Here is a 21,920-nt window from a genome sequence, read left to right as displayed (position 1 = left end):
TGGTGTTGTGAGAACTGCTTAGTCTTATTTTAAAACACATGTACTAAAATTGAGAGTAAGAATTTATATGCTTGATAACAATTTAACAGGATAATTTTATGTCTGTTGACAATAATGCAACAACATATTTTATTCTATATGTCATTTTGTTATTTTTCTATTATTGTCTTTTACTGGATTTTCAAAAGTAATGGTTTGTAATAGGTTGAATAAATGTTTTATTTCTTCATAGACATAATGAAAAGTTTTAACATTATCATTCTCGCCAACAGTAATATGTCTTCAGGTCTTTAATATTAAAAAAAAACCCCTGCCAAGTTGTATTTATTTCCATTAAAATAAGAAATACACAAAAATTTAAGAGGCACAATCTTTTATGCTCCATAACTATAGTCTTCCGTATGTTAGACCCAGTAGTATCTGTAGATACATCAGTGGTTTGAGTCAAAACACAGTACAAAACATTACTGATACAAAATATGTCAGTTGATATTTTCAAAGTTATGCACCTTGAACACTACTGGCTATATGTACAACCAAAATGCATAATTTTGTTTTATGAAAAATGTCTTCAGATTATTATGCATAAATGATCCCTTTCAATATGCACTTTCATCTTTTAAATAAACTACATTGACATTAAGTCTACCTATATATAGTATCTTCAGATATGATTAAAGACACACACTACTTCATTTTAAAGGTGTAACTATACTAGAGAACATGCTAAACTATTGCCCCCCAAAACCAACATTGGCATTTTTTACAGATACAATCATATTATTTAAATTCCAATTTTATAGTATGAGATTTACTGCCCTATTTTGCAAATTTTTTCCTCTAAAAAAAAAGTTAACAGATCATACTACCTACATTATTCCATATGTTGGAGAAATTTAAGGGTTTTTTAAATATCTTAAAATGCTTTATGTTAAAGCTGACACTGTATGTGGAGATTTTGATAAATTAAACAGTTTTAAAGAACTTCCTAGCAAGATTGTTTTCAACTTGAAAATCTGTTAAATATTTATATGAAGTCCAGGAGAACACAAGTATTTTCATTATGCAGTTATTTTTAGAAAAGACACCTTTATCTTTCTACCACCTCTGAAATCCTAGGAAAAAGCTAAGACCTGACACTGTAAGTATTTGGGTAGGTAAAGAGATAGATCATAGGCAGGATAGATATTTTTGAGAACGTTTTCAATTTTGTGTATTTATTCTATCCCACACACCAGTTCTCACTTACATAAGAAATTACAATGACCACATTAAATAAAATTGATTTCTAAACTCTGATGGGTCAAGAACTGGATGAGAGGTGAAGAAATAGAGAAAATGTTTATGGACCTTACAGGGAGGTAAAGTGTCAAGCATTGCTTGTTTTGTGTTTGATGTTATTAGGTCCTTAATTTTTATAAAGTTTTTGTTCATGTCATCAGTTTTAGGAAAACAGTCAATGGAGACAAAGCAAATAAATATTGAAAGCAGAAAATAGCCAGCAGAACTGAGACATAGTGGAAGTCATGAGTGAAGTAAACAATCTTGAGCAGCAGGAAGGGAGCATATCCACTCAGAACATCGTGACCATGCTAGACATAGACATGAGTATGTATTTTTCATATGTGTATTTATGTATGCTTCACCATATTGTTTGTTCATATATCATATGAGATTTATTCTTGAATACATTACTTAAATGATGCTGAAATTGGAGGGATACAGTTTGTTTAATGCCACTACCTTTGAAACCGCATACTCAAAATTTAGATAGCATAAAAAAATTATTCACTGGTACCTGGCTCCAGCCCTTCCATCCTGAACAGCTGATCACAGACAAGGGAGATGCTGCTAATAACTATGCCTGTGGACACTACGCCATTGGCAAGGAGATCATTGACTTTGTCCTGTACTGAATTCAGACACTGGCTGACCAGTATACAAGTCTTCAGGGCATCTTGGTTTTCCACAGCTTTGATCAGGGAACTGGCTCTGGATTCACCTCCCTGCTGATGGAGTGCCTTTCTGTCAATTATGATAAGAATTCCAAATTGGAGTTCTCCATTTTCCCAGCCCCTCAGGTTCCACAGCTGTAGCTGAGCTGTAAAGCCCATCCTCACCACCCTGGAGCACTCTGATTATGTCTTCATGATTGACAACAAGGCCATCTATGACATCTGTCATAGAAACCTCAATACTGAGCACCCAACCAACATTGAGTAGGTTGATAGGTCAAATTATGTCTTCCATCACTGCTTCCCTCAAGTTGGATGGACCCCAGAATGTCAATCTGACCGAATTCCAGACCAACCTGATGCTCTATCCTCACATCCACTTACTCCCCGCTACATATGCCCCTGTCATCTCTGCTGACAAAGCCTACCATGAACAACTTTCTGTAACAGAGATCACCAATGTGTGCTTAGATCCAGCAAACCAGATGGTGAAATATGACCTTCACTATGGTAAGTACATAGCGTGCTGCCTGTTGTACTATGGTGACATGGTTCCCAAAGATGTCAGTGCTGCCATTGCCACCACCAAGACCAAGAGCATCATCCAGTTTATCGACTGGTGCCCCAATAGCTTCAAAGTTGGCGTTAATTACCAGCCTCCCACTGTGGTGCCTGGTGGAGATGGGGCCAAAGTACAGCGAGCTCTGTGCATGCTGAGCAACACCACAGGCATTGTTTGCCTGGACCACAAGTCTGACCTAATGTATGCTAAGTGTGCTTTTGTCCACTGGTACGTGGGGGAGATCATGGAGGAAGGGGAGTTTTCTGAGGCCTGTGAAGACATGGCTGCCCTAGAGAAGGATTATGAGGAGGCTGATGTGGATTCTGTTAAAGGAAGGGGTAAGGAAGAAAGAAAGGAATGTTAAAGTTAATATGTCACAACAGTGCTGCTTTTACAAGAAAGTTTATTCTGTTTAAACATTGAAATTTGTGGCCTGATCAGCTAATTTGTATATAGCAGTGTATACTCATACAATTACTGGCCTGTGCTTTAAAACACGATGCTTTGTTACAGACCCACCAGTCTGTTTCTCTGATGGATTTGAATAAAGTATTCCCTGTATTAAGTGAAAAAAAATACAAAAAACAAACAAAAACAAATTTAAAAAAATCCTATTTACTAGGTGGTAAAACATTCATTCATATGAAACCAAACAATTACTTCAGGATATTTGTACTTTATATCAGTTGTCATTAACAAAATGCTCTGTTTTGTTTACCGAAATAATATGTTAAATGTGCAGGAATGAACATGTTAATTTAGTAATTGTTTAATGTTTCATGACATTTTTTCCTATGATATCATCAGAAATGTTAAGCCCTGACATATAAAAAGTGCAAGTTAGTTTCCCATTTCTACTTAAATGTGTGAAGTGTACATATGTTTTATATTTTTATATTTTCCCTGTTTTTGGACAAGTTATAACCTGCATTTCAATGTTTATTATCATTACTTAAGCCATTTTTAATAAATTTTTAAAATAATTAAAAATATTTTATCAGCACATTGTATATAAATTACCAAGTTCTCCTATAAGTAAAATCATGTTCTTACATTTTTTCCAAAATGTACACCATGTATAGATTTATATAAAATAAAATCTTTTCCCTGTATGATTTCATATGGTGAATCTACATTATCATTATTTATTACCTTACACATTCCACAATAGAGTAAAATATATTTATAGTGAAGAGTAAGTTTCTATGATAATTAATTAAGCTGTTAATCTCAAATGTGGCATCCAAGATAACATAGAGAAGGCAATAAAAAAATTGAATCACAGAGTATTGTAATATTTTTTACTGATAAGTTGTTACCACCATGGAAGAAGCAATTTATATCTTCTATATAATCTGTTAGGGGAGGACATTTTTAACAGCCTTCATATCACTGAGACTATATCATTCAAGTGTCTTCTCATTTTCTTCCAATTTGATACCATCCATCTAGGTAACAACACAATGGATAACACAGAAATAGTCACTAGGAAAAACAGAAAGACAAATTTAAAAAAAATAAAAAAACAAGAAAAGTAATAAGTTGCTCACCTATAGGTGACTTGTCAACCTCACAGAGAAAATAGCCAGTTATTTTACCAGCAAAAGAAATTTATTCAAGAAGAGCAAAAAATTGCAATTCAAAATCAGCAAACTGTGTAGCATGCTACAGGCAAAATCCAAAGAGACAAAAACAAGGTTAACTTTTATTAGGTTTTAGGAGGAAGGTGAGGATGGTTGTTATGAATAAAAGCTCATTGGAGGAGACAAGAACAGGGAGCTGTAGTGGGTTCACATGGGCTGCACGCAGTGGTTAGTGTGTTTCTGCTGGAGAGGGAAGGTGATTCCGCCCCCACTTTTTGTATTAATTTTAAAGCAGGAGTTGAAATTTCTATGTGAAAAATGTTCTCTTTTGTGAAATAATTATTCTTTTTCTTCTTCCTGTTGTTATTGGCTGCAATAAGTGGTATGTGCATGACAGCCTCCTCTTGAAGGGTTCCCTATGCCATTTTAAATGAAGTTTCCTGTATTTTTACCCTGTCTTTGTAAAATAATCATTTGAATAGATTTTTTTTTCCCCAGAGGCTCATTGTGTCTCATCATTCATTACTAATTTGGACATAAACATTGTTTTCTTTAATAAATCCTTAACTCTGTATATTTAATACATATTAAACCAACATTTTTCTGCCCAACATCTTTAGCATCTGATTACCAAAGACATAAAATTGTGCAATTCATATATATCAAATAAGAGAACATGTGATCTTTCTCTTATATATCAACAAAAGTGATAAAGGATATATATAGCAGAGATATAAAAGAGAATGAATGCTCTAAAATACTCTTACTCAGAAGGTACATTTGTGAAAATGAAGAGATCAAATAAAGGCTGTCAGGCAATATGTACATTATCATATGAATGAAGGGCTGCCCTATTAGAAGTTTCCTTTATTTCATCACCAGTCATCTACACTATATTTGAATGTTTTGGTTAATGTTTACTTCTGCAACACTTATAAACCTCATAAATTTGACAATATAGGTACATGGAAAAATGAAAGTTTTACTTCATAGTTTTTAAAGCTGAGGTGAAAGTAATATAGTAAAAGTTTTATTTCTAAGTGAACATTCAGTATATTTTATATTTTCACAGTGTTGTACAATTCACAATTCACATTGTTGTGACACATTTTTCATAAGTACATTTAATCATGTGAAGGCATTTCCTTCACTTCTTAGTTTTCTGAATTTTTTTGTCATAGAAGCATGTTAGATTGTTTCAAATACTTCTATTAACTGAGATGATCCTATTCAATTTTTGTCTCTGTACTCTGTTGTTTAATTTCTTAATTAGCACTTATTTATGACTTTTTAAATTTTCTTTTGTAATTGACTTATAGCTTCTAGCTTTTAAAATATATTAAGAACTATTTTTGGCGTATCATATGGTCTTTGTTTCTTGGATATTTAAAAAAATGTGTATTCTGTTCTAACTGGGTGGAATGTGTAATATATGTCTGTAACACCAGGTCATTTACAGTTATATGAGTTCGCTAGTGCTTTAGTAACAAGATACCACAAACTGCATGGCTTAACCAACTCATATTTACTGTCTCATTTTTGGAGTTGGGAATTCCAAGAGCAAGTTGTCAGCAGGACTGTTTCCTTCTAAGGACTATGAGGAAAAATGAATTCAGTTCCTTTTCATAGCTTCTGATGATTTTCATTGGTTTTTCTTGGGTTAGATAAGCTTCGCTTCAATCTTTGTCTTCATGTTGACATGGTGTTTTCCCTCTATATGTGTTTGCATCCATATTTATTTTTATTAAGGCACCAGTCACATTGCAACAAGAGCTCACCCTACATTGATATAACTTCATTTTAGCTTTAATGTACATCTACGACTCTATTTCCAAATAAGGTCACATTCTGAGGTACTGGACTTTTGGACTTCCACATATGAATTTTGAAGGCGACACAATTTTACCCATGATACTAGGATGGTTACAGGCTAAATTTTCTTATTGCTGAATGTTGAGGGAACTCATCAGCTAGTTTGGTTTTTCTGCTGTTTAAACACCCTTGGGTTTTGGGCAGGACTCTCGGTGGAGTCCATGAGCCAGTTAGTAGAATCTGTAGCCAATTGTTGAGCTCCATGCACCAGATTCTGTGACTATCCCCTGCACCAGGACCTTTTCCTTATCTGGTCCCAGACTATTCAGCTGTGCCAACTGACTCAGTGTTTTCTATGGATGAGACAGAACTGGTCTCTTGGGTTGTGTGCCACAAAGCTGGGGTTTGCTTGTACTTTAGCTTGTGGAAGAAATCACAAGCCACAAGGTATATCTTGCCAGTGAGCTGTGCCGCCTTAGGAGAAGGGTGATCCATGTAAAGGAAAATTATTCTTTTTACCCTCTTCAATACCATATGTATATATGGTATTTGTATATTCTATGTGTATATATATATAACTTTTATTTTTGTTCCATTGGGTATGGGAAACTATCAGATGGACTTCCAGACTTCCCTAAAAATATTCTTACCCATGGTGTTTTTTAAAATTGATTTTCATTTGGGGTTTGAGAATTACAATCTACTATTCCTCCATCTTGATTGTGCCAGTCCCTCTTCTTAAATTGTTTTCGGCAGTGTTTTTTTTCTTAGTTTTCTTTATACAAGTATTAGCCATGGTTTAAAAATGTAATTGTAGTTATTTTTTTTTCTTTAGATACTATTGTAAGTGAAATTATTTATTCAACATTATTTCAATTTTGTTTATTGTGGGTGCACTCAAACGCAATATAATTTCATGTTGATTTTGTACTTTGCAATTCTGATTAATTTGTTTTATTATCTGTAATATCTTTTTGTTGATTCTTTAAAATATTCTATACATAGAATCATGCCATTTGTGAATAGAGATAGTTTTACTTATTTCTTCTTGTTCAAATGCTTTTATTTCCTTTTCTTGCTGAATAATTCTGGGTAGAACTTTCAGTGCAAGGATGAATAGCAGAGTTAGAAGTTGGTATTTTATTCTAGTTCTTGATTTTGAGAAAAAACTTTCATTCCTTTATCATTGATCTTCACGTTAGTTATGTATTTTTTATGTGTCCTTTATCATGTTGAGCAAGTCCTTTAATTTTCTGAGCTTTCATTGTGAACGGTGTTGAATTTTGTCAAATGCCCTTTCTGACTCAAATTAGATGATAATGTGTATTTTCCCTTGAATCTATCTATGTGGTATATTATATGGATTATATTCTTATGTTGAACTACCCTTGCATTCTTGGAATAAATAGTTCTTGGTCATGCTGCATAATCTTTTAAAAATCTGTTGAATTTATTTTTGCATGTCTTGCTGATGATTTTTGCATCTGTAATAATGAAGGATATTATTCTGAAATTGTCTTTTCCCCTGATTTTTTATCTGTCTTCAGAGCAGGGGAATGGTTACCTCCAAGGATTAGCAAGTGTTCCTTCCTTTTCAATTTTTTGAAGGGTTTAAGAATTGTTAATTTGTCTTTAAATTTTTATAGTGTTTAACAGTGAAGTAACTTTACATTGTTCCTAGGAATTTTTTTTGTTTTGATATATTTGATTACCTGCTAAACTTGTTTACTAGTTATAAGATGCAGAAATTTTCTATTTGTTCTTGAGTCCATGTTTCTAGATACTTATCCAATTCATCTAGGAATTTAATTTGTCAATATACAACTGTTTATAGAATTTTTATAATCCTTCTTATTTCTGTAAATTTGGTAGTAATCCCCACTTTTATTTCTGATTTTAGTTATTTCCACCTTCTTTATTTTTTTGTCATATTAGTTAAAGTTTTATTAATTTTCTAGAGTTTTTAAAGAACCAACTTTTGGCTTTATTCAGTTGATTTTTTACTATTATCTGTTTAATTTTTCTAGATTTTTTATTATTTTTTCCCATCTCCTGGCTTTGGATTCTTTTTCATAGTTTCTCAAGGTGTAAAAATAATAATAAATAACAATTTATGATTAATATAAGTATTGACAATTCTAAATTTCCCACTGAATATTGCCTTCACTGCATCCTTTAAGTTTTGGTATGGTGTGTTTTTATTTTTCATTTGTCTCTGCATATTTCCTAATTTCCCTTTTCATTTTTTCTTTGGCCGATTCCTTGTTTAATAATGTTTTATTTAATTTTTACATATTTGTTTATTTTCTAGTTTTCCTTCTGTAATTGATTTCTAGATTCCTGCCACTATGGTCTTAGAAAACACTTCATATTATTTAAATCTTTTTAAATTTATTAAGACTTACCTTGTCACTTAATATATGGTCTATGCTGAAAAACACTACATATGCTTTTAAACTGAAAAGAACAGATTTTACACTTGATCTTAGCCAAAAGGCCGAGAAGCGATCCATGTGCCTTTAAAAAGAATGTATGTATATTCTACTCTTTTTGGCTGGAAGGTTTTGTGTATGTTTTTGTTAGGTCTAATTCATTTATAATATTGTTCAAACTCTTAATTCCCTTATTGGTTTTCTGCCTACATCTTCCTTTCATTACTGAAAGTGATATATTGAAGTTTCTAATTATTATTGTAAGCTATCTATTTCTCACTTCAATTCTGACAATGTGTGCTTCATATATGGGGCTCTATTGTTTTGTGCAAAAGAGGTCTGTCAGGAAAAGTCCAACTATTGTTAATATAGCAAGAACAGTTTGCTTGACATCGATGTAACCTGGCAGCCAAGGAGGGTGGGCTAGAATGCATGTGCATGAACAATGACTACATCACTATACTAGTCAGGGTGAATGATAGATGCCATTGAGTGACCATGTGATCTGTGAGGCTGTCACATTCAAAATGACTGACTGAGCGATTAATTTGCATCAAATTTTGCATTAAGTTTGAACATTCTTCTGCAAAAACTACTTAGATGATTCAGAAGGCCGCAGTTATGGGCAACTGGTGATTGGCAGCCTCATCACAACAATATGCCCACTCATGCATCATGTTTCATGCAGAGTTTTTTGGCAAAACAATAAATCACCCAGGTGACTCAGCCCCACTAATGCTCAGATTTGGCACTCTGCAGCTTCTGACTTTTCCCAAAACTAAAATTATCTTTGAAAGGAAAGAGATTTCAGACTGTTGATGAGACTCAGGAAAATACAATGGGGTATCTGATGGTGATTGGGAGAGCCGTGTGAGGCCCGAAGGTGCCTACTTTGAAGGAGACTGAGGCATCATTGTCCTATGTATAATGTTTCTTGTATCTTGTACCTTCTTCAATTAATGTCTCTATTTTTCAGAATGCATGGTGGTATACTTTCTGGACAGACCTTTTCTATGTTACGATGCTTGCTTGGTGAAACTTAACCTCGTTGTTTAGTAAGCACTCTCTTGGTGGCTATAAATTTTTATTAAATTTTAGCATACCAAAAATTGTTTTTATCAGTTTTTGCCAACCTAAAATTTGTTTCAATGAAAGAAAGAAATTTTGTAACTCCCTTTTCCACCATTTCTGTGATATTGTTACCAGTAGACAGTCTGTCCAGAGTGCCGGTGAGACTCCCACATCAGCCCAGGTGGCAGCAAGAGGAGATTTTTGAACTGATCACATAAAAAGTTAGCAAGATAACTGGGTAGGAAAAAAGCCCTTCTCCCCCTTACCAAATTGGGGATGTGGTCACAGGAAGGCCATGCATGCCCCACAGATCTCACAATGGCACATGAAAGAAGTATTAGACCAAAGAGGCCTGTCAGCCTAACCTGGGGAAAGAAGGTATTGTTTGGGAGGTAGACTCACTGATAGCATGTATAAATTTGGGAAGTTAATTTATCATTTTGGTAAAACACCTGGTCCATGCTACACCCAAGCAAAAATAATCCCAGAAGAACAAAGAAACACTGTCTTGGTTTCTGGCTCCTGGCTTGCTTGCTTATGACCTGCCTTTGCTCAGTGCAGGCTGTTCTCTCCACGGGCTACAGGATCTTACCAGCCACATAGCCCATAGCCTCCAAGAAGAAGTCTCTCTCTTTCTCTTTCTCACCGACCTGGTGATATATTCACTGGTGCATTTGCATGCTCTCTTCCAAGAGTATGCAACCTTGCAACCCTGGCAGCTGCATGGTCCATGGCCATGTGGGACCTACATGTAGGCTCCAAGGAGAGAGACTGAAATGAAGAGCAGTTGAGATAAGCTATATTACCTAGATGTAGACTGTACTACCTGAGAGCTCTGAAGGACTACATTTTAAATTGTGGCAGGAACTCTGGATACTCGGGTTTGTCTTGGTCTTGTGGAGGAGGTGAACACTGAAACAGGAGTCCACCAATCTCCCAGATTGTGCAGCACCTGAATTAAACCTCTTTCCTTTTACACCAGCATCTGCCTCACAAGTTTGGCTTTCGTGGCAACAGACAGCTGAACCTCTGTTCATTTTCTGTGGTGACAATATCAGTGAACCTGTGTATTTTAAAAAAAAATAATGTAATATTTGATTTTTTTGTTTAGTTGTGTTTTTACAATGTAGAATATTGGAATATGCTTTCTGTGAGTCTCAGATCAATTATTAAAAAATTTAAAATGTCATACTCTGTCATGCATATCTGAATGATAACCATCTCAGGTACAATATATCTAGAAATATTAAAATATAATTTTCTTAATTTTAACAGAAAAGAATGAAATAAACACGAATATTAAAAAAATAGGACATTTCTAAACTTACCAAACTGTGTCAAGTCTTTGTTCTTTCTAGCAAGTTAAGCCTTTTATTTCTCCTTGTTATCAAACACAGTGCCCTTCATATTTAAAACTCAAATAAATAAATGTTTTGTTTTGCTTTTTGAGCAGATTTTTGGATCTTTATCTTTTTATAAAGAATTTTTCCTCATTGCTCCTATATGTAGTGAATATATTTTCATCAAATCCCTTGCCTCATTATTAGTATCATTTTTGGTTGTCTTCTCCATTGAAACTAAAGGAGCAATTTTTAACATGTGTGCTGTGACACAGTGGTATGCAAAAAGAATTTTTGAAACATGCAATACCTGACTATTTAGTCAGGGACACAGACCTCTTTTCCTTTAGATTGTCAAATTTAAAAAATGACAACAACCAATACAACAACAGCTGTCCAGTAAATAGCAAGATAACTGGGTAGGAAAAAATTTTGAATGAATCAAAATTATAACTATTTTAGTCATTTTGGCAAAAATTTATTTTTGGTGTGCTGCAGAATTTTAGTAGTTAGTTTATTTGTGCCATGAAAAAAGTTTGAAAGCCACTGAACTAGAGGAAAAGATTGATACTTGACTTAGTAGTCACTAAAGCTAATGTAGGTGATCAATAAATTGGTTTGATTGAATTCAAGTAATAAAATAAATATACCTTAACACTTATTTTAGTACTAATAAAAATCTATTTTTAGTAAGGAGCCTATTTATCATATTATTCAAAAAGGCTTAATTTTCCATGTTTGAATTAGGAAAGTATATTTTTTCTATGATTTTTTTAATATGCTTTATAATGCTTCACCATAGGAATTGTTTTGTGTCCTTGGTACCAAGTATTGTGTTCTGCAGTGGCAGAAACTTTTTAAAAATTTTCCTAGGATGATAGTTGGTTTCAGTACCATTATAATCATTCTGGCTAGCTTATTTACAAAAGGAGGGGAAAGACTGAAAATAACATTAAGCCCAAAGACAAGATAAAATTCTGTTTATTCATAGGTCATAGCAAACTAAGAATGACCAACATATTTGAATTACTGTTCCTTTTCATTCTTGGTCAGTGGCTTCTGGTGCTAGGATACTCCAACATGAATAGGGAATATATTCAGAAAACTTTGCATATGAAAGCATAAAAAATCTGTTTTAAATTTAGGTTTAAACTGGAATTCACTTGTGTAATGTTTGTGTGCGTGTTTGAACAATACATTAAAATTAGAGGGGTCAAGGGAAAGTGGTGGGGGGTAGGCAGAGACAAATGTATTGAAAAAATAAATTAATTAATTAAAAAAACAACTCAACTTTTTATTTACATTTATTCTCAAATGCACAGCACTTTGGAATGTGCTAAGTATATTATCTTTTCTGGTATTGCTGTGAACTAGTATAGACAGATATCATAATCTACACTTTATGGAGCAGAAGATTTATCCTCTGAGGTAGTAAATTTGATGTGCATGATGCACTCACACTACGTGGGAAGTCAAATCTAAATTTGTTCATCCAACTCCAGCTTCTTTCCTCTTTACATATACTACTCCAACATAATATTTCATTATTTTAACATAATTTGGAATTAAGAAGGTTAAGTGTATGATACAGTTTGTCACATTAATTCTACTTGTAATGGGTCAAATCCTTTTTATGTTTGAAAATATTTTTGAAAACTCAAATATGTGATGCTACTTAATATTATCTGCATATACATATTGAAAAAGTCATTTTATATAATATCTCTGCTAATCTTTCTGCAGAAAGCAATTGTAAAGAATATGTTTTAACAAAATAATCTTTATTCATATTCTCAAAAAATATAATTAGAACTTTTTGATATCAGTTGAACATCAGCACATTTTAGAAAGCTATTACAGTCTGCATGTTTCAAAAAGTTAAATGAAAATGACAAATTGAATAAGAAAATATCTATGATTTTCAAAGTAAACATAATTAAGTTTTAGAGCATTAGAGATGAATTTATTTAGAATACACTGTGTATCTCAAAATGCCCTTATTTAAAATATTTTGGAAGGAGAAAGAAGTTAGTTGAGACTAGTAATTTGGACAGAAGTATCAGTGAAAATATAAACTCATTTTTACATATGAGCATTTGCTATTGAATAATTTTTCTTCTACCTAAATTGTATTCCTTGGCTGGTTCAGGAAATCTCAGTTCCAAAAGTAAATAGAAGTTGTATAAAAGGATATAATCTGTATCCAACTATTAAATCAACTAAAGCAAATGCACATTTTATATAAATGTACCTTATCGAACCAGTTCTCTATATGTGAGGACTTGGGAAATGCCAGTTTAAAATCATTATGTACAATAATATCAAAAGATAAGTTAGCTTACTGTAACTATTAATCAGAAGTGAGTTTCAAAGAACCATAAGAAAATGTATGAAATAAATTACAAGATGTCCTGTCCTGAAAATTATAATACTGAAGTATCTGAGATCATTTGGTAATGTATAATATTAGATATTTTGGTATTTTCTTCATGAATTAAACCATTTTATCTTTACTGTGTCAATGTTTAAATACAAATATCAATATTAAATACCATGACTTTATTTTATGTCTTTTTAATCATCCTGTTTTCTGATGAAATAACTAATTCATGAATATATAATGAAGGAATAGAATTCAAATAGGCAAATGCTACATAAACATCTCTTTGCTTGACTGGCTTTTTCCATACCTTATGACATATATTATCTATAATATATTTTAAAACTACAATTACAATATTAAATAAAATTATTTTAGGCATATTTACAATATTCAAGATTTGTGAGATAAATATTCTCAAAGTTTATTATACGTTTTTGAAAAAATAGCAAAAGGAAAGGAAAGTAGCATTTATTAATCTACCACTATTAGCTAGGCACTTGCCTAAAACTATATAGCTTTCATTTGATACTTTGTTCAATCACATGCAATAAATATTGCAATTTCCACTTTATGTAATCAAACTCTGAGATAAAAAATAATAATTTGCCTAAACATAAAAGGAAGTAAAAAAGTAAAAATACAAATAAATATCTAATTTCTTTTATTATTCCTCCTCAAATAACCAATTAAATACAAGCTTTCGCATAGATTTAAAAGATCTACTTTTTTAGATTCTCTGCAAAGTTAAGAAATTAACTATTTGTTGAACAAAAGATATATTTTAAAATTACAGTGTTTAGATTTTGAAAATGCCATGAATTTTATGACTTAAATCATCTACTAATTTCAATTGTTCTTTTCATAAATGTGACCAAAATAGCAAAATTTTACTTCATTGCAATTTATTTATATTTCCTTACATAAAATATATTCTATAGTAGTTTTGTTCACTTGAATTCTTGAGAGCTATAAATTTTAAGCTTCACAAGGCAGCTAGCCTTAATTTCCATTATGATATTATTTTCTAGATTGGAATTTTGAGATCTATCAGAATGATACATGAAATTACAGAGATGACATTAAAGTTTAATATGTTGATTTTTTTTCCTGTTTGTGTAGCATTTTATTTTCAGAGAAAAATTTATTTCTATTTCTTTTAACATTCTCTTTTGGGAAGCAATGATCTACAGTGTTCATTATTTAATACTTTTGCTGGTATTGTCTTGACACCTAATGCAGAAATTTAACAAAACTTAAAACAGTTGCACTGTAACTCATATTCTAATTTAATCTCATGTTGTCATATTTAACCTTTCATGGAGGAGTTATTTTCTAGCGGATTTAAATACAAGAGTTAAAAATAAAAACATTAGTCCTGGCTGGTGTGGCTCAGTGGATTGAGCACTCACCTGCAAACCAAAGAGTTGTAGTTCGAATCCCAGTCAAGGCGCATACGTGCCTGAATTGAAGGCCAAGTCTCCAGTGGGGCACACATGAGAGGCAACCACTCATTGATGTTTCTCTCTCTTCCATCCTCCTTTCCCTTCTGTCAAAAAATAAATAAATAAAATATTTAAAAAATTAAGCAAAAGGCACACAAAATTTATTAAAAAGTGAAACCATTAAAAAATCCATTTATCTTTTGTTATTACACCAATCTCACCTTCAAGAGTGTTGAAATAATATACATCAAGATTCTAAGTAAATGTACTTCTAATATATCACACATAGGGAGTATGCATTTTAATGCACAAAACATACAGCTGTATTGTTATTTAAAAAAGTCAGTTTAATAGAAAACACATTTCCACCATTAGAAATTTATGTATGAAAAGTTACAGAATAAATACAAGTATGCTAAATATAGCCTTAAATATTTAAAATTTTATACAAAATAAGAGATTTGGGACTATGAAAAAAATTTGTTATGGCTTGTGTGGCTCAGTGGATTGAGTGCTGGGCTCCAAACTAAAGGTTCACTGGCTCAATTCCCAGTCAGGCACATGCCTGGGCTGCAGGCCAGGTCTCTGGTAAGGGGGTGCTCGAGAAGCAACCACACATTGATGTTTCTCTCCCTCCTTTTCCTTCTCTCTAAAAAAATAAATAAATAAAATATTTTTTTAAAAAAAGAATCTATTGACCCTGCCTTCATAATTTAGATTTGTGGGACTTTTCATCATTGAATTTGATATATGCTCTGTTGAATAGAGAAATAGCAAATGTCTAACATATTTTCCATGCTAATTTTTTGATGGGCTTGTTAAAAATAAATTACGTAGATGAAACACACAGATCTAAAGTCTTATATTTCAGTAGTTTTTGGCAACTGTGTATACTTTTGTATTCCACAATCCTATAAAAACACAGAATATTCATCACCATAGAGTCAATCTTACCTAAATCCCAATTATCTATTCAATGTATTCTAAATTTTACCTTCAAATCCTTGAAATACAATTAGAAACACTGTTAGAAGATAAAATTCACAAAATTATATATAATATTAACTCTTTAAAACATTATTTTTCTTTTATGCATTGTCTATCGCTGAAGAAATGATAGAACACCAGGAAATGCAACTAATGCTTCATAAAACTTGTTTTAATTTAAATAAGCCCTGATTAATGAGAGGAAGATATCCAGGTTTTTCCCTTCTCTCATGTATGTTCAGATTTTTGTGCAGATATATAGCCAACACTTTTTTTTACTGATTTGAAGATTGCAAACAGAGAATATGCTAAATTTATTCATTCTTATGTATTCGTCCCTCAAGCTTTCCAAATTTACAAGTCTTCAGTCATATTCTAATGTCTGCACTTATCTTTGATGTCTGTGTTTGAGAAACTTGCAATGAAGAAGTGTGGGTATTGTCAGCACAGTGAAGTAGGAGCTATGTTGCAGATGTAGATAGAGGGGTTCAGCAGGGCAGCACACGTAGAACTCAGGCTGTGCCAGGGGATACTGAAAAAGAGAAGTGTGAGTTAAATGTTAAAGAATGACTAAAAGATTAACTAACAAAAAAAAGAAAGAAGGACAATATTTCTACTTCTGTTATTTTTAAAGATAGATAGGAACTCCAATTTTTAAAATATCTTGGAAAACTACTCTAGTTAAATAAATTACATAGAAAAAAATTTAAAAAAAAGATAAATCATCTATCTTAACCAAGTTCCCCTATGTCATGTTCTTTTTGGAATAAAAGTTATGATACAGTAGTACTAGTTTTTATGAGCACTTGTCAGATAATACTCTATTATTATGAAATATTAGAGAACTTCCTTTTATTTTTCTCTTTCCCTAGATCCCTGAGCATAAAGCACTTTAAGAAGTCAAATTATAAAATAAAAATACAGATGAACTATATTGTTATCACTTAAATTTTTTTTTTGAAATCTTAGTAGAATTTGGCAATTTTGATTACATTCATATACTGTAAATATCTGTTACACTCACCTATTTTGATAAATATCCTTACTTATGTAATACAGAAATACTCTACATATTTGTTTGTCTATTTGCACTCCCATATCTATACTCCATCATGTATTATAATTTAATTCACATAATCATTTTGTTACTTTCTACTTTTTTTTCATTTTAAAATTGTTTCAAACCTATCAAACAGTTGCTAGAACTGTGAGAACACTCAATACACCTTTACCTCAGAAACCACAATTGTTAGTCTTTTATGTCTCTCTTTTCTATCTCTCTCTCTTACCTCTCTTTTGTTTCTATCATTTATCTATCTATTATTATCATAATCACCTATCTATTCACCCATCTATATTGATCTCTCTCTCATTCTCCCTTCCTTTCTTCCTCATTCTCTTTTATTTCTTCCTCCCTCTCAGTACAGACATAGAAAGAGTCATGGAAGTGAAATATATATATATTTAAATATGATACTTTATCTCACACCTGTGTTCTACATGAAGTATATACTCAAAGAACCAAGGGAACTCTCTCATCCTATTATGATGCAAAACTCTCTATCGGAAAACAATCTCGAATCACTTAAATCCCAACAGTTTTCTCAACAAAGTCTCTTTTCCTTTCTCTTCTAGAGTCCTATCCAAAAAGATACATTATATATTGTTGTCTGGTCTTCTAAGTCTACTTATTTCTGGAGTGTTTCTCTCCAGTCCTTCCTTGTCTTTAATGTTCTTGACAATCTCAAAAAACACAGACTTGCCATTCTGCTAAGTGACCTTCCATTTGTTTTTTGAAGTGTTTTCTCATGAGCATACTTTGGCAATATGCTTTTAACAGGGACACTGCAAAATGACTCTCTTCTCAGCGCATCATATCACATGTGCTATGTAGATCATTCTCATCTCTGATTGTGTTCATGTTATCCAGTTAAGTTTATTTTTGTTAGCATTCTCCATATAAAATCATCATCCTCCCTTTATATTTTGAAGAAGGTATTCTGATTATACTATTATGGCAAGCTAAGCAATTTTATGTTCTTGAAAAATAACAATGGGAAAAAAAAGACTAAAAAAACCCCTTCCATCTGAATGTTGTATTAGGGTTAAGAAAGAGAAAACCTACAATGTAAATGTGTCAATGGATGGTCATTGGTGTCAATTCAGCACCAACAGGAATCTCTAATTTGGGGTGCTTTGAGGAAGAAAACTTTATTCAGTGCAAAAGATCAATCGCAAAAAAGCACAGCTGTGAAAACAGCATGGCTGTGAGACAGCCCTGGGGCCAGGCACCTCTCCTCTGGGCAACTCAGCTTTCCTCTCCTCTGCTCCACCCTGCTTTGCTCCACTTTGCATTGGTCTATCTCTTTGTTCCTGCACGGGGTCTGCTCTTCTCTATCATATGCGAGATGTCTTTGGGGTTTCATTTCTAGTCCTAGCAGCCTTAGCTGGGGAAACCAGCGTTCATTCTTTGGTGGAGAGCTGGCTTGTATGACAGAAGTCACCACATCTGGCCCCTCATTGTTCCCTCTCATACATATTTGGACTCCAAATCCTCTCAGTTTGGACCAAAAGGCAGTTTAGAGGAGAAGCAAGTTCACTGCAGACTTTTCCTTGAACTACAGTTTTCACAAGAGACCCCTGTGTAGAACTATCTGGTAGATTCTAATGATTGATTGATTGATGGATATTAGAAAGAGACAGAAAAGGGAGGGAAAGAGACATTAATTTTGCTGTTCCACCCATCCATGCATTAATTGGTTGCTTCTTGCCTGTGCCCTGATTGGGATGAAACCTGCAACCTTGGTGACTGGGATGGCACTCTAACCATTGAGCTACATTTCCAGGGCATCTCTTAAAAAATTTGAGCCCACTTAGCCACAAAGAGCACTTCTTCGTATGAGTCTTCTTTTTTTGGTGTTCACATAACAAAGTATGCATTATGTTAGGTCTTTTTAAGTTACAAAAAAATAAAGAACCAAGATAAGTAGAATTGTTAGGTAACATAAGTGAGTTCCAGAGTTGAATTGATTACTTTATTTTTTGTTTTGTTTATTCAGCTTTTTTGAGATATAATCCATAAACCATACAATTAACATATAAAGTGTGAAATTAAATCCTTTTTAGTATATTCACCGACTTGTATAACTGTTACTACAATCCATTTTAGAACATTTAATCACTTTAGCAGGTAATCCTCATTTCCCCCAAATACTTGCCAGACCAATGCAATCAATAATCTACTTTCAGTCTTTATTTCTCTTTGATCATCCTGGATAAACAGAATCATAAAATACGTAGTTTTTGTGCCTGACTTCTGTTTTGTAGCATCATGCTTTCAGGTCCATTCATGCTGTAGAATGTATTAAGAATATGTTCATTTTGTTAATGAAAATTATGTTATGTTTACTATTTCATGAGATTATGAACATTTGGTTTATTTTCAGTTTTTGGCTATTATGTATAATTTGGTTATAAACATTGCTATGTTAGTTTTTGTGTGGAATGGATATATGTTTTTATTTGTCTTGGAGTGAAATTGCTGGATCATATTGTAGCTCTGTGTTGAATTTTTTAATTTAATCTTTATTGTATTTTTTCCATTATCATTTAGTTCCCTTATAGGCTCCTCCCGTCAGTAATCACCACACTGTTGTGCATATCCATAAGTCCTTTTTCCTTTTTGCTAAGTTCCTCTGCCCCCTCATCTCTTCCCCACCACTAGCTGTCTTTTTGATTGACTGTCAAATATTTTTAAAAAATAAACACCATCATATATTCCTACATGCAATCTCTAATGGTTTCAATTTCTCCACATCCTCACAAATCCTTATTACATATGCCTTTTTTAACTCTCAGTATCCTAGTGTGTGTAAAGTGGTATCTCATTGTGATTTTGAGTTGTGTTTTCCTAATGGTTAATGATGTTGAGGATAATTTTAGGTGTTAACTCTAGTTTGCATATTTCCTATGGGGAATGTCTATTCAGATGCTTCTCACATTTTTGTTAACATGAAAAGTCTTATTACAGAGTTGTAAATGATCTTTTTATGTCCTGGATACATCTTGTATCATAAATATGATTTGTAAATATTTTCTTCCATTCTTTGTTTTGTATTTTCACTTTCTTGTATTTTAAAGCAAATCTTTGCTGAATTCTGACAAAATTTATTTTTCTTTTCCCACTTTTGTTTTTGGTGTCATATATAAGAATGCTTTGCCTAAATCAAAATCACCATATTTATTTCCATATTTTAATTTAAAAGTCTTATATACACAGCAATGGAAGTTCAATATATATTTAAAATCATGTTTTGTGTATGGTGAGGAAGTAGTTCAACTTTATTCTTTGCAAGTGGATATCAGCAGTCCCCAGAATCATTTGTTGAAAAGACTATTCATTAAGAATTGAATTATCTTGGCTTTGTAAAAAAAAAAATCAATTGACCGTAGATGTGAGGGCTCATTTCTGGACTCTCATAAAAGGCTGCTGCAAAAGCCAGCTGGGATTGCTATCAATCTGTGGGTCAATTTAGAGATTATTTCCTTCTTAACTATATTAAGAGTTCCAGTTCATGAATATAAAAGTGTTTTTATATAATAAAAGGTCTTTACATATTGTTGAAATGCTTTCTCTGTATCTATTGCCATAGTCATATATATATAAACATATATATACACACACACAATATATTCATATTAGTGTAATAAATATATATATATATTTTACAGTAATTTATTTTTGGATGCTATACCAACATAGCATTTCTGGAATGAATTGAAATTACTCATGGTGTATAGTCCTTTTTTTAGTATTGCTAGATTTGGTACACTGATATTTTGTGAGTATTTTTTATTCTGTAAGAGCATTACTTTTCCTTCCTTGTGATATCTTTGGTTTTAACATCATAATAATACTGTCCTCTAAGAAACTTGAGATTTTTTTCTGTTGTTATCCTCTGTATTTTGAAGAGTTCGTAAAGTATTGAAACTATTTCTATTTAAATTTTTGTTAAACATTTGTATCATTTATTGAGGAATTAATCTAGGTCTGTTTTTTCTCTATGTAGCATTAAATTAATTTAATGTATTTTTTATTTGTTTTTGTCAGTTTTGTCTTTTACTCTTTTAAAAGAATTAACTTTGATTTTTTGATTTTTTGTTTCTGTATGAGCTCTGTCCCAGAAAAAATCCAGCCACTGTTAATATAATGAGAATGGTTTTTGTGACATACATGTAATCTGGCAGCCAAGAAGGGTGGACTGGAATACACATGTGTGAACAATGATGACTTTACTATACTTGAGAGTGAGGACAGTAGATGCCATTGAGCGAGCATGTGTACTGAGAGACCATCGCATACAAAATGACTGGGCAAGTAAAGCAACAGATCTGCATCAAATTTTGTATGAAGCTTAAACATTCCTCTGCAAAAACTATTTGGATAGTTCAGAAGGCCAGACGTATGGGCAACATCATCATGACAATGCGGCCATTCATACATCACATCTTGTGCAGAGTTTTTGGATGAAACATCAAATCACCCAGGTGACTCAGCCCCACTACAGCCCAAATTTGGTGCTCTGTGACTTCTGACTTTTCCCAAAATTAAAATCACCTTTAAAAGGGAAGAGATTTCAAATTGTTGATGAAATTCAGGAACATATGACAGAGCAGCTGATTGCAATTGGGAGAACTCTATGAGGTCCTGAGGTGCCTATTTTGAAGGGGACTGAGGTGTTATTGTCTTATATACAATGCTTCTTGTATCTTGTGTCTTCTTCAATAAATGTCTCTATTTTTCATATCACATGATTCTGGACAGGCTTCATATTCTCTGTTTCAGAGGTTCCCAACATTTTTGGCATCAGGGAATGGTTGTGTTGAAGACAATTTTTCCATGGGTTTAGGAAGACATGGGGGAGAGACAGGAGGTGGAGTTCAGCTGGTAGTTTAAGGGAAACTTCACTCACCCACTATTCACCTCCTTCTGTGTGTCCCGATTCCTAACGGGCCATGGGCCAGTACTGGTCCATGCTCTGGGGTAGGAGATCCCTGGTCTATTTCATTAATTTCCATTCTATTTAATTTTCCTTTCATCCTTGTTTGCTTTAGGATTAGTTTGCTCTCCCCTGCCCCCGGTATTTATGCTAGAAGTTTTGGTTGTTAATTTGATATCTTCTTTTAAAAATATATACAGTTATAAATGGGGTGAGGTATTAAAGTTTCTAACTATAACTTTTTTTATTTTTAGTGTGCATTATTACAGATGTCCCCATTTCCCTCACTCTTTGCCCACTTTGAAACAACCCCTGCACCACCTTCCTTCTTTTCTTCACCAACTATTGCCCATG

At 32.8% G+C, this 21,920-nt stretch overlaps 2 pseudogenes; one reads left to right on the top strand and one right to left on the bottom strand.

Moving 5' to 3' along the window:
* Positions 1-1,733: 1,733 nt before the first annotated feature.
* Positions 1,734-2,881, top strand: LOC129081036 (tubulin alpha-1A chain-like; annotated as a pseudogene).
* Positions 2,882-8,308: 5,427 nt separating this feature from the next.
* LOC129081216 (uncharacterized) lies at positions 8,309-8,421 on the bottom strand (annotated as a pseudogene).
* Positions 8,422-21,920: the final 13,499 nt, after the last annotated feature.

This window comes from Pteronotus mesoamericanus, unplaced genomic scaffold (assembly GCF_021234165.1).
Source record: "Pteronotus mesoamericanus isolate MK-2021 breed Mesoamerican mustached bat unplaced genomic scaffold, CSHL_Meso_final contig_94, whole genome shotgun sequence".
In the NCBI taxonomy this organism is placed as follows: Eukaryota; Metazoa; Chordata; class Mammalia; order Chiroptera; family Mormoopidae; genus Pteronotus; species Pteronotus mesoamericanus.
This window is presented reverse-complemented; position numbering and strand designations above follow the sequence as displayed.